The sequence below is a fragment of the Pantherophis guttatus genome, chromosome 11 (genome assembly GCF_059756535.1).
Source record: "Pantherophis guttatus breed Tessera chromosome 11, ASM5975653v1, whole genome shotgun sequence".
Taxonomy (NCBI): Eukaryota; Metazoa; Chordata; class Lepidosauria; order Squamata; family Colubridae; genus Pantherophis; species Pantherophis guttatus.
This window is the reverse complement of record NC_142073.1, coordinates 23,013,523-23,027,322: the sequence shown is the minus strand read 5'-3', so window position 1 is coordinate 23,027,322 and position 13,800 is coordinate 23,013,523. Positions and strand designations below refer to the sequence as shown.

The 13,800-nt window shown below is 45.6% G+C and overlaps 1 protein-coding gene across 4 annotated transcripts in view; it reads left to right on the top strand.

Annotated features, from left to right (window-relative positions):
- Window positions 1-13,800, top strand: part of LOC117670411 (adhesion G protein-coupled receptor G1-like) — a 73,174-nt gene that overhangs the window by 15,568 nt on the left and 43,806 nt on the right. The window contains exon 1 of one of the 4 annotated variants that reach the window (XM_087877049.1): window positions 7,773-8,094. The exons of 2 other annotated variants lie outside the window; for them this stretch is intronic. The gene's annotated coding sequence lies outside the window, so the exon portion shown is untranslated. Of the gene's footprint in view, window positions 1-7,772; window positions 8,095-13,800 lie in introns of those variants that run through there. One more of the 4 variants, XM_087877051.1, reaches the window with a different exon arrangement.

The window sequence follows — 13,800 nt, the reverse complement described above, 5'->3', positions numbered from 1 at the left end:
AACCTCCGGACTCTACAGTATATCCTCTTTGTTGTTCTTCTTTGCATACTTTGTAGGATCTCCTTGCCTTTTTCGGTATCATTTGTCAGGAGTGGTTGCAGGGTCTCCTGCCTTGAGAAGGGGGTTGGACTAGAAGACCTCCAAAGTCCCTTCCAGCCCTCTGTGTTCTTATTCCCCACACTTTTAGCCTTGCAACTTGTCTGTCTTCCCACCCAAAGTTTTTTGCATGGCATCTAACGATGGCTTTCTTAGACTTTTGGTTCCAAGCTGGGAGAATGACTGACTTGCCCGCAGGGTTCTGGCTGGGTCTCTGCAGCCTGACCTTTCCTTCCTTCCTTTCTCTCCGGCTACTTGTGACTCACAAAACCCAGAGGAAGGAGGCTCCTTCTGAAGCAGGTAATTGTTCCGTTTGTTGGGAAAGTCAGCGCTTGGCGGCACAGAGCTGAATTCTGCTTTTAATTTTTAATTTAGAGGCAAAGGATGCCTCCTGGCATGTAATTGCTGGGTAGGGCTGGATCAGACTGGCAACAGGAGGTTCAGGTTGAATGTCCATGGAGATTCTCAGTCCTCCAGGTCATGGTTGAGCTGAGCTGAGTCAGAGCTGAAGAAGCTTCTTGGATGAGAAGCGAAATGTCTTCAAAGAAAAACGAGAAAGTCCAGTTGCCTCTGGGAAAAAGCACCTTTGGGACTTCAGGTTGAAGCCTCTGCCTTTCCCATCCTAGTCTGACAGTTTTTCTCCAGTGGGTTGGATAGTAGGGGTGGGGGATGCGGGGGGTGGGGCAGTGGTGAAATCCAATTTTTTTTCCTACCGGTTCTGTAGGCATGGCTTGGTGGGTGTGGTGTGGCTTGGTGGGTGTGGCAGGGGAAGGATATTGCAAAATCCCCATTCCCACCGCACTCCAGGGGAAGGATATTGCAAAATCTCCATTCCCTCCCCACTCCAGGGGAAGGATACTGCAAAATCTCCATTCCCTTCCCACTCCAGGGGAAGGATACTGCAAAATCTCCGTTCCCACCCTATTCCAGGGGAAGGATATTGCAAAATCTCCATTCCCACCCCATTCCAGGGGAAGGATATTCCAAAATCTCCATTCCCTCCCCACTCCAGGGAAGGATACTGCAAAATCTCCATTCCCACCCCACTCCAGGGGAAGGATATTGCAAAATCTCCATTCCCTCCCCACTCCAGGGGAAGGGTATTGCAAAATCTCCATTCCCTCCCCACTCCTGTGGGAAGGATATTGCAAAATCTCCATTCCCTCCCCATTCCAGGGGAAAGGATACTGCAAAATCTCCATTCCCTCCCCACTCCTGGGGGAAGGATACTACAAAATCTCCATTCCCTCCCCACTCCTGGGGGAAGGATATAGCAAAATCTCCATTCCTTCCCCACTCCTGGGGCCAGCCAGAGGTGGTAGTTCTCCGAACTACTCAAAATTTCCACTACCGGTTTTCCAGAACCTGTCAGAACCTGCTGGATTTCACCCCTGGGGTGGGGGTGGCGGAACTAGTTAGGAGAAACCTGTGATGCAACCGACATAGGCAAAACATTACAATTATACTACTGTGCAATGCAAGATTCCAGGTTCAGTATTACTTCTGGTTTCTTTGGATGCAAATAACCTGTGCTGGTTAAGACTGGCATCATAAAAACTAAGATTTAGGTTCTCAGAGGGCTTTATGAGTCACAAAGCCATTTGTGCATTCCTGAATGTTGCCTAAGGAATAAATTTGTTAGCTGTTAAGGCAGCTGCTGCTTAATCTTTTGCTTTAGTTACCTAAAACCGCTTATCAGAAAGTCTTATCGAAGTTCAAGGACCGGTCGTAAATCTCTTCCTTCAGCGCCGTCATAACTTCCGACAGTCTCTGCATGGAAGGTTGTAAATCTCACACTACCTGTACTTTTAAAAAACAATACCCCGGAAAGATCTTTATGTCATTCCGACACCTTGCCGTCGGTCATTTCATGGCTTTTCCTCTTAATAGAAATTCTTTGGGAGATTTTCAGATATATTTTGGGACACATCGCAATTTTGAAGTCAGTTTAAAGAGCCCTGTTGTGATGGATGGGTCATGGGGTTGGGATGTTGTTACCCAAAGAAATAACACCTTTATACAATTTGGGGGAATTTTCGCAGATTTGGGACGTTCTGCCTTAGGGGAAGATGAGGGAAGAAATTCAGGTGAGAAAAGATTCATTTTTCCCCCTCCCTCCCTCTCTCTCTTTCTATCACTCTATCCCATCCATCCATCCATCCATCCATCCATCCATCCATCTATGTTGGTCTATCAATATCTATCTATCTATCTATCTATCTATCTATCTATCTATCTATCTATCTATCTATCTATCTATCTATGCATTATCTTCTCTCTCTCTTTTCCATCCATGTATCTATCCATGTTATCCACACCTATCTATCTATCTGTCTGTCTGTCTATCTATCTATCTATCTATCTATCTATCTATCTATCTATGCATTATCTTCTCTCTCTCTTTTCCATCTATGTATCTATCCATGTTATCCACACCTATCTATCTATCTGTCTGTCTATCTATCTATCTATCTATCTATCTATCTATCTATCCATCTATCTATGCATTATCTTCTCTCTCTCTCTCTCTCTTTTCCATCCATGTGTTTATCCATGTTATCCACCCATATCTATCTATCTATCTATCTATCTATCTATCTATCTATCTATCTATCTATCTATCTATCTATCTATCTATCTATGCATTATCTTCTCTTTCTCTCTTTTCCATCCATGTGTCTATCCATGTTATCCACCCATATCTATCTATCTATCTATCTATCTATCTATCTATCTATCTATCTATCTATCTATCCATTATCTTCTCTCTCTCTTTTCCATCCATGTGTCTATCCATGTTATCCACCCATATCTATCTATCTATCTATCTATCTATCTATCTATCTATCTATCTATCTATCTATGCATTATCTTCTCTCTCTCTCTCTTTTCCATCCATCCATCCATCCAGCCAGCCAGCCAGCCAGCCAGCCAGCCATCTATCCTCTCTCTCTCTCTCTCCCTCCCTCCCCCTCCCTCCCTCCCTCCCTCTCTCTCATACGATACACTGTGATGGATCTACCCTGTTCCTTGTTTGTTGCAAAGAATGAATTCAGCTATCTATTAGCAAACCCTGGCTTGCATTAAAGCGGATTAGAAACGGATGCTTTCCAAGTGGTGAGGCCTTCACTTTTTATCCTCCCTCTGAGCTCAGGCTGGCAACCGAGGGTCCTTGTCTGCTTTCCAGAGCAGGTCTCCGTGATAGATGAGAGGGGGGCTTGATGTGGACCTCTTTAGTGAGCTGAGGAAGCCGTGCCGTGCCAGGGAGTTTCTGTGCCTTCCAGAGGTTTGCAGAGCCCTCTCCCATGGGGAAGTTAAACACAGTGGCGTCCTTGTGTCTGCTGTTTCTGTCTCTCTTGTGACCAAGAGGGAAGCTCACGCCAAAAACACAAGGGGGAGGGGTCCTGGGGGGGCGCAGAGATGCCAAATGTGGGTCAGACTTCAGCAAGAGAGGGGATTTTCTGCAGGGTGGCATGTAGAGGCAGGAAAATGGGCACCTGCTGAGATTCTCTTTGTGCAGCCCTCATCCTTTGCCCAGGAAAGGAAACTTCTGAATCAAAGTTCTGGAATCTGGTTGCTTCCTGGTTCCTCAGTGGCCAGATTTCATGCTTCGTTAAACCAGCATGCGGAAAAAGCTTGCCGAACTCTGCCCCACCAGACGTTTGATGCTTACATGCTCAATGAAGGCAGATGCATGTGTCCACAGACATAGGCTGGGTTTTCCTTTCCTGAAAACGGGATCCATTTAGCATCCATTCATCGTATCAGATCCATCAGCTGCTCTCTAACAAGGGAAGTGCCCTTTTAGTCAATGAACAAGACCACTTGGGTCCGTGATGGCGAACCTATGGCACGCGTGCCCAGAGGTGGCACACAGCGTCCTGTCTAATGGCACGCTAGCTGTCACCCCAGTTCAGTTCCGCTGTGCATGTGCGCCACTGGTGGGTTTCAAATTTTTTTTACTACCGGTTCTGTGGGTGTGGCTTGGTGGGTGTGGCAGGGGAAGGATACTGTAAAATCTCCATTCCCACCCCACTCCAGGGGAAGGATACTGCAAAATTCCCATTTCCTCCCAATCAGCTGGGAGGCAGAGAATAGATGGGGGCGGGGCCAGTCAGAATTTTTACTACCGGTTCTCCGAACTACTCAAAATTTCTGCTACCGGTTCTCCAGAACTGGTCAGAACCTGCTGAAACCCACCTCTGGTGTGCGCACACTTCCCGCCGGCCAGCTGGTCTTTGGGTCTCTGCCGTGCATGTGTGGGGGGCGTGGGGCATGCAGGGAGGGACGGAAAAGGTTAACCATCACTGAGTTAGGTAGTGGTGATAAACAATTCAAAATCCAGTCACTGAGCGATATGTAACTGCAGCTCAGCTTTAGGCAAAGTGGGACATTTTAAGGCAAGGGACATTTTACTCACAGGAACTGAATAATGCAATAACAGAGTTGGAAGGGACCTTGGAGGTCTTCTAGTCCAACCCCCTGCTCAGGCAGGAAACTCTATACTGTTTCTTAAAAACTTCCAGCACCCACAACTTCTAGACTCTAGAGGCAATTCATTTTACTGGCTAATTGTTCTAACTGACAGCAAGTTTCTCCTTGGTTCTAGGTTGCTTCTCTCCTTGATTAGTTCCCATCCATTGATTCTTGTCTTGTTTTCTGGTGCTCTGGAGAATAGATTGACTTCCTCCTCTTTGTAGTAGCCCCTCAAATATTAGAACAATGCTATCGTGCCCATCCTCCCCCAGTCCTTCTTTTCATTAAACTAGATATACCCAATTCCTACAATTGTTTTATATATGTTTTAGCTTTCAGTCCAGTGGTGAAATCATTTTTTTTTACTACTGGTTCTGTGGGCGTGGCTTGGTGGGCGTGGCTTGGTGGGCGTGGCAGGGGAAGGACACTACAAAATCCCCATTCCCTCCCCACTCCTGGGGGAAGGACATTGCAAAATCTCCATTCCCACCCCAATCTGGGTCCAGCCAGAGCTGGTATTTGCCGGTTCTCCGAACTGCTCAAAATTTCCGCTGCCGGTTCTCCAGAACCTGTCAGAACCTGCTGGATTTCACCCCTGCTCCAGTCCCTTTATCATCTTTGTTGCTCTTCTCTGGACTCTTTCTAGAGTCTCAACATCTTTTTTACATTGTGGCGACCAAAACTGAATGACTATTCCAAGTGTGGCCTTACCAAGGGATTATAAAGTGGTATTAACAACTCACATGAACTTGATTCTATCCCTCTGTTAATGCAACCTAGGATTGCATTGGCATTTTGGCCACCGCAGCACACTCGGGTTTAAATGATTGTCCACTAGGTCTCCGGGATCCTTCTCAAAGTTACTACTATTGAACCAGGTACCCCGTATTCTTTACCTTCTTTTGGTTTTTCTGGCCTAAATGTAGAACCTTATTTTTTTTCCTCCCCTGAATTTCATATTCTTAACAGGAACTTCACTGTGCACTGCACTGCTTCACGTCATAATTGTAGGGTAGGGCTGAAGTAGGGATTTCTCTGCTCGTTTACAAGTGCATCATTTTATTTGCTTGCCAAAAAAAAAAGAAAAAAGCCAGACACTTCAGCTGGCTCAGTTTGTCATTGATGTGTTTGTGTGTGTGAGTTTTGCTGCTAATGGCTAGTTACTGGCCAAAAACAGAATGGCTGAAGCCTATTGTCACTGGCCTTTTTGTTTTTGCCACTGAGGAATAATGAAATCACCTTTTAAAAATAATTTTTTTTTTGCTTGATTTAAAAAAATAAATAAATTCTGGGAATCAAGTTGTGATTTCACTGGCTCTAATGCAGGGATCCGCAAACTTGGCAGGTTTGTGGACTTCAACTCCCAGAATTCTCCAGCCAGGTCCCAGAGAATTCTGGGAGTTGAAGTCCACAAGTCTTAAAGCTGCCAAGTTTGAAGACCTCTGCTCTAGTGGGTACCAGGAAAGCTGAAAAGATCCTAAAAAGGGATCCTCCCTCAAACGCTGGAGATCAATTTCAGCCAGAAGATGTTTTGGGATTGCACCCAAGGCGCCCATTACTATTGGTATTAACTTTGCTTTCTTTGACCACTTTTATTCTACTTCTGTTTGCACAGCTTTGCATTTTGTGATTTTTTTTCTCCAGTTCTTTCTCTTATTAATATGATCCCACACATAGCAATCCAGATGTTCAGACTGGATTTGGCATTTTTGTCAACTTACTGAGTCCTTCCTGACGACCTGGGATAGGCAGATGTGGATGTTTTATGGTGCTAGAAGATATTGTCGCAGGATGTAAACTGTTCTGAATAAAACTGCCTTTCGCAATCGACCGATGGGGATTTTGTCAATGCCAATGGTGTTCCAGTGGTGCTCCAGATGTTTTGGGATTGCAGCTGTTGGGAGAAATATCCATTTGGTTCAGTTCCAAACTGGAAGAAAGACACTGGAAACATGGAGGCTGATTGGTTCTGATTGAAGCAGAACCACCAAGCACATGGTCCTGGTTCAGCTGACCACATGGTGTTGAGAATGAGGGGTATTTATACCTTCTCTTGGGCTTTGCACTTGAACTACCTGTTCCTGTGCAAGAACATGTATTCTATTGGCTGTTGTAGGGGTCAAAGCTGGCTCTGTAGATTGTCTAGGTTCTCAGGTTTGGTTGAAGTTTAGACTCTGATGCAAGGTCGCATCAGGGATTGTGCAATGTAGTGAGCTCTGCTGCTTAGTGGGTTAATCCTATTATGTCCTGGAGGGTTATATCTTAATCCCATCACCCTGAAGCTGGAGGTCTTTTGTCTTGTAGATAGGCTGGCCCAGTCTTTCTTAATGGGCACCAAATATCTGCTGGTGGCAGGGAGCTGCTCTCTGTCTTTAAAACATGTTTCTTCTTTTATCAGCCAGGGCAATATAATATTCTGCCTTTTTAATATTTCTCAAAATATTTCATTCTTCTAGGAGAGGGGATGGGTCTTCCCTCACACTCAAGGAGCCTATTACTGTTGGAACTATTCTATTTCTATTTTATTTATTTATTATTTATTAATTGAATTTGTATACCGCCCTTCTCCCAAAAGGGACTCAGGGCGGTGGACAGCCAAAATTAAAATACATTTGCTGGTCTTTGTGTTTTGTTATCTTCTTCTCCAGTTCCTTCTCTTCTCTTCTGCTGTCTCCGGGTATTGCCACATCCACTATCCAGAGTTCTTTGTCTTTCTTATCAGCCAGGCTTAAGTCTGGGGTGTTATGTGCCAAGTTTCTGTCTGTTTGAAGTTATTCTAATTATTATATGGACTGTTCTTTATTGGTGAAATCACTTCCAGGTGATGCCCTACAAACACACGAACACCTATGACGTCATAATCGTGCAAAAGAGAACTTCCCACTTGCAAAACACAAGCAGATCTTCAAGGGGGCCCGTTTGCAATTTCCCCTGACTATTTATTGCAATTTGCAGCCAAGCCGAGCCAGAATGCATCACAGCCTCCACATGACATATAAATCAACCAGCACCTTCTGTTCCCTGCCACTCATAATATATATTTGCCAGTCTCCGACCTTGGCACTGGCCGACCGGCTCTTGCAGAAGGCATGTTCTGATTCCAAATGTTACATATTTGGTGGGGATCCAGATTGTAACTGAAGGATTCGGAGGGAGGGGCAAAGTAGCATCTGTGTAAACAACTGCAGAGAACTAGGAAGTGGAGAAGGAGAGATTTTGCAAAATAGATGGCATGGGGGGAGAAGGCATCTCTTTCGTACCCCAAGCATGTCCATGCTTAGCTTATCTCTTGCCTTCTTTCCTGAGCTGGACAGTTCATCAGAAGCTGAGTCATTCCATCTGCTTCAGAAGCTGGGCTGAAGACACAGTTGTCCCTCCCCAGCTGTCCGAAAGAGAGCAGCTGCCTGGTGGCAGGATCTCTTGGCCCCTATAACCCCACCCAGATCAAGAGCTTCTGAGGAGAAGGGTGTCCTCAAGTCGTTCTGCCATCGAGGGCCCAAACACCTCCTGATCCCTAAGCAGGTAGGTGAGTCCCGAGGATAATCTTGGATGTGGAAGGAAGATGGATGTCCAGCTCAAGTGGATGGAGAAAGGGGGGGGGAAGGTTCTTCCTTCATGATTCTTCTGAAGAAGAATTAATTTGGAAGATGAAATGCTTGGTATGGAGCAGGAACTCTGGTGGACACTCCTGTACCTTGTACTGTAAGTTTCCTTCAGAGTTGGTCATTATCATGAGACTAGGGCAGTGTTTCTCAACTTTGGGCACTTTTAGATGGGTGGACTCCAATTCCCTGAATTCTGGGAGTTGAGATCAACTCATCTTAAAGTGGCCAAGGTTGAGAAACCCTCTAGGGATTCATGGTTGCCTTTGAAGTTCTGATGGGGGTATCGAGACAACCTTTAGCTGAACCAGAAGATGATTCAGAACTTAACGTATGATGGAGATGTGGGCCTCTCTGCTCTCACTACATTTTCTCCATTTGAAGTTGCAGCTGGGAACCTTCAAATTATATATATATATAAAAAATTCCATGCAAGGGACATTTTGCTGCTGGCCACAGTTGTATTTTGGAAGGAGCATCTGCTTGGAGAAAAGGTCGAACTTCATTCAGATGGCTGAATTCAACCTGTATTAACCAGGGTGGATTAAAAAGGGACTATCCGTGGAAGGAATCCAGCTGATGTCTTTTCCTGTTGGGTCAACCAGTGGGGCTTATTTCCTTGGGTGCTGCATAGTGTACAAATGCAGAGGTTTGCTTTGTTAACCTGGGTTTGTGAATAAGGGTTGTGTAAACCATCCTTTGATCAGATCAGGGTTCCCCAAGCTCATTTTTTTTTTAATTTGATTTATATGCCGCCCTTCTCCGGAGACTCAGGGCGGCTTACAATGCGTTAAGCAATAGCCTTCATACTTTTGTATATTTATACAAAGTCAGCTTATTGCCCCCACAAACTGGGTCCTCAATTTACCTACCTTAGAAAGGATGGAAGGCTGAGTCAACCTTGAGCCTGGCGAGATTCGATCTTACTTTAATTGCAGACAGCTGGTGTTAAATTACAGAGCTCTGTCTGTTGAGCTATCCAGGCTCCCTGGATAGCATTGAGTGCTTCATGACGTTTCTAATTGTTCAGTGACCCCCCCCCCCAATTTTTTTTAATGAAATCAATTTAATAAATATTACAGGTAGTCCTCGACTTATGACCACAACTGAGACCAACATTTCTGTTGTTAAGTGAGATGTTTGATAAATGCGTTTTGCCCCCTTTTACGACCTTTCTTGCCACAGCTGTTAAGTGAATCAATCACTCAGTGGTGAAATCCAATTTTTTTTTACTACCGGTTCTGTGGGCGTGGCTTGGTGGGCATGGCAGGGGGCATTCCCACCCCACCCCAGATGAAGGATACTGCAAAATCCCCATTCCCACCCCACCCTGGGGCCAGCCAGAGGTGGCATTTGCCGGTTCTCCGAACTGCTCAAAATTTCCGCTACCAGTTCGCCAGAACCTGTCAGAACCTGCTGGATTTCTGGAATCACTGCAGTTGTTAAATTTATAACACAGTTATTAAATGAATCTGGCTTCCCCATTGATTTTGTTTGTCAAAAGTTTGCAAAAGGAGATCACATGACCCTCGGATACTGCAACGGTCATAAATATTAATCAGTTGCCAAGTGTTTGAATTTTGATCACGCGATCATAGGGATGCCGCAAAGGCCATAACAGTGAAAAATGGTCATAAGTCACTTTTTTCAGTGTCGTCGTAACTTTGAATGGTCACTAAACGAACTGTTGTAAGTCAAGGACTACCTGTATTTCAATTAATAGTACAATGAACCACTTGGATAATCCCCTCATAGCTGGCTGGGGAATTCTGGGAGTTGAAGTCCACACATCTTAAAGATGCTGAGTCTATATAGCAATGTCATTTTTTAAAATTAAGAAATCCTTTAAACCAGAGGTCTTCAAACTTGGCAGCTTTAAGACTTGTGGACTTCAACTCCCAAAATTCTCCAGCCAATTTAGCAGGCTGGAGAATTCTGGGAATTGAAGTCCACAAGCTAAGATGGCTAGAAAATTCTGGGAATTGAAGTCCACAAGCTAAGCTGGCTGAAGAATTCTGGGAATTGAAGTCCACAAGCTAAGCTGGCTGGAGAATTCTGGGAATTGAAGTCCACAAACTTAGCTGGCTGGAGAATTCTGGGAATTGAAGTCTACAAGCTAAACTGGCTGGAGAATTCTGGGAATTGAAGTCCACAAGCTAAACTGGCTGGAGAATTCTGGGAATTGAAGTCCACAAGCTAAACTGGCTGGAGAATTCTGGGAATTGAAGTCCACAAGCTAAGCTGGCTAGAGAATTCTGGGAATTGAAGTCCACAAGCTAAACTGGCTGGAGAATTCTGGGAATTGAAGTCCACAAGCTAAGCTGGCTGGAGAATTCTGGGAATTGAAGTCCACAAGCTAAGCTGGCTGGAGAATTCTGGGAATTGAAGTCCACAAGCTAAGCTGGCTGGAGAATTCTGGGAATTGAAGTCCACAAGTCTTAAAGCTGCCAAGTTGGAAGACCTCTGCTTTAAATGAAGAAACCCCACGGATAAGGGAGAGGCCTTGTTTTCAGGAAAGGAAAATTTCTAAAAAACCGTTGAGAGAGCTGATGCCTGCCTTTGAGCAATGGTTGAGGGCTTCAAATAGGCTGAGTCGATGACAGAATTCTAGGAAAGGAAATGGGTTTAGTTTGATGTAAAACGTCTCATTTTTTTGAATGATCTTGTGGTTTCCTTTTCTCAAGATATTTCCCTCAGCACCTGGGACAGAGGAGTTGGAGCGGTCATTGGCTCCCAAAGCTGGCTGCCAAATGTGATTTTTTAATGCGAAGGAAAGGAGACATTCATAAATGTATGGAAGTTTAAATTTTATTTATTTATATCCACCTTTGTTATTTTTACAAATAACCCAAGGCAGCGAACATATTCAGCACGTCTTCTTCCACCTATTTTCCCCATAACAACAGGTGGGTAGGGTTGAGGCAGGACTAGAATTCACCGTCTCATAAGAACTAAGGCAGGACTAGAACTCACTGTCTCCTGGTGATTGGCCTAAATTCATCCAGCCAGCTTTCATGACTAAGGCAGGACTAGAACTCACCGTCTCCTGGTGATTGGCCTAAATTCATTCAGCCAGCTTTCATGACTAAGGCGGGACTAGAACTCACCGTCTCCTGGTGATTGGCCTAAATTCATCCAGCCAGCTTTCATGACTAAGGCGGGACTAGAACTCTCCATCTCCTGGTGATTGGCCCAAAGTCACCTAGGCAGCTTTGATGCCTAAGGCAGGACTTGAACTCACTGTCTCCTCCTGGTGATTGGCCCAAAGTCACCCAGCTGGCTTTCAACCCTTAGGCAGGACTAGAACTCACCATCTCCTGGTGATTGGCCCAAATTCATCCAGCCAGCTTTCATCCTTAAGGCAGGACTTGAACTCACAGTCTCCTGCTTTTTAGCCTAGTACCTTCACCGCTAGATTATAAGCATGTATTTCACTTATTTCATGAATGACATTGGACATCAAATCTGATTAGTTTTGACCGAAGTGTCCTGCTTTTCTTCTGCTTGTGTCCAAATTGTTGGTATGTCCCCACTTTCAACTTTCATTCAGTCTGGAGCCCTCTAAAAGACCAAGATCACACCTCTCAAAATCCCCAGTCAGCTGGTTGGGGAATTCTGGGAGTTGAAGTCTACCTGTCTTAAAGCGGCCATTATTGAGTAACACTGGTTTAGCTCTCTCTGGGAGTAGCAAAACTGGAGGTCTGATCCTGACACAGTCCTTGAATCATGATCTGTACATTCGTCTTTGGAGACCTGTCAGGGTGGTTGGGGATTATTGGCATTGCAGTCAAATGCACAAGTTTAGGGAAGGGTGACTACTAAAACAGAACCAGTTTGATCTAGTGATTAAGGCACTAGACTAGAAAGTGGGAGAATTGTGAGTTCGAGTCCTGCTTTAGGCACAAAAGCCATTTGGATGACTTTGGACCAGTCACCAGGAGGCAGTGAGTTCTAGACATATCTTTGGGAAAAGCAAGCTGGTGATTTTGAACCAATCACCAGGAGAGGGTGAATTCTAGTTCCATGTTAGGCATGAAATCCAACTGGGTGATTTTGAATCAATCACCAGGAGAGGGTGAATTCTAGTTCCGCCTTAGGCATGAAATCCAGCTGGGTGATTTTGAGCCAATCACCAGGAGAGGGTGAATTCTAATTCCGCCTTAGGCATGAAATCCAACTGGGTGACTTTGGGCCAATCACCAGAAGAGGGTGAATTCTAGTTCTGCCTTAGGCATGAAATCCAACTGGGTGACTTTGGGCCAATCACCAGAAGAGGGTGAATTCTAGTTCTGCCTTAGGCATGAAATCCAACTGGGTGACTTTGGGCCAATCACCAGGAGAGGGTGAATTCTAGTTCCACCTTAGGCATGAAATCCAGCTGGGTGACTTTGGGCCAATTACCAGGAGCGGGTGAGTTCTAGTCCCACTTTAGACGTGAAAGGCAGCTGGGTGACTTTGGGCCAGTCCCTCTCTCTCAGCCCAACCCACCTCACAGAGTTGTTATTAGGAAACTAGGAGGAGGAAGGCGTGTTGGATACGTTCTTATGTTACTTGGAAAAATAATAAAGGCAGGAAACCAATGCATAAAGAAATAAAATAAGGTTTAGGGGAAGAGAGAGAGTTTGGCACCGAAGAGAAAAGGGCTGAGTAACGGTGTGTCATCTGGGCTGCCAGGATGCCATGACTCATCCTTGGAATGCTGCTTATGTCACTTTACGATCGGGGCCAGTACCTCCTGTCCAGGGACCTGTGAGGTCATTCCGCTTTCCCAGGTAGTTATATGGCTGATAAATGCGGAACAGAAGTGGGGGGGGGGGGAGGCAGGAAGTGCAGTGAAGGGGAGGAAGAACAGTTATAATTGCACAAATATTTTATCCCCCTGGAGTTCTCCTGGGGACACTCTGTGTTCGGCCTCGCCATCTGACGAAGAGGGGACTTTTTATGTCCAATTGTTCTCGCGACCGAATGATGGCTCTTGGGCTGCTGGAAAGAGCGTTCTAAATATACCTCAAGGAGGCTTGTTGGGAACAGCCTGGGCTGGAGATAAAACTCTTTGTTCTGCCACAAAGGAGGAAAAACCTCGATTCCGGTACGCGGGGCGGTTGAAAAATAAAGGATCTTGGCCCTGCAGCATCTGGGAAGAGGAAGGTCTGCCTAGCCTGACCTTCCGAGATAAGACGGCTCCTTGCGCCAAGCCCCGGCGTGCATCCCTGCGCTTTGGCTGCGCCGAGAGTGCTGGGTAGGCTGAGCTGCTTGGAGGAGCTGCTCGGTTTCGAAGAACAGGCCAGGCGCCTTGAAGTGAGAAGCGTCTGGCATCGGGCCTTAATTGCAGAAGAAGCCAATGGCAAGAAGGCCCAGCCTCGCCCAAGCTTCTAAGCAGTGGCTTGAGGACACCAAGGCGTCATTGTGGCCAGGAAAGCAAGATGTGGATTGAACAGAGTTTCCTACCTTTGGGACCTGGACTTCCCTTCTCTTCTTGTTGGGCTGCAGCCCAGCTCTGTTGCAGTGGAAACCTAACAGTTCAGTCCCCAACGATCCTACAGTGTAGTTGGTCACTTAAGATCCAGTCTGGCTTTAGGAGGATTTCATATAAAGGCAATGCAAGTGTAGAAGACATGCTGGAAGT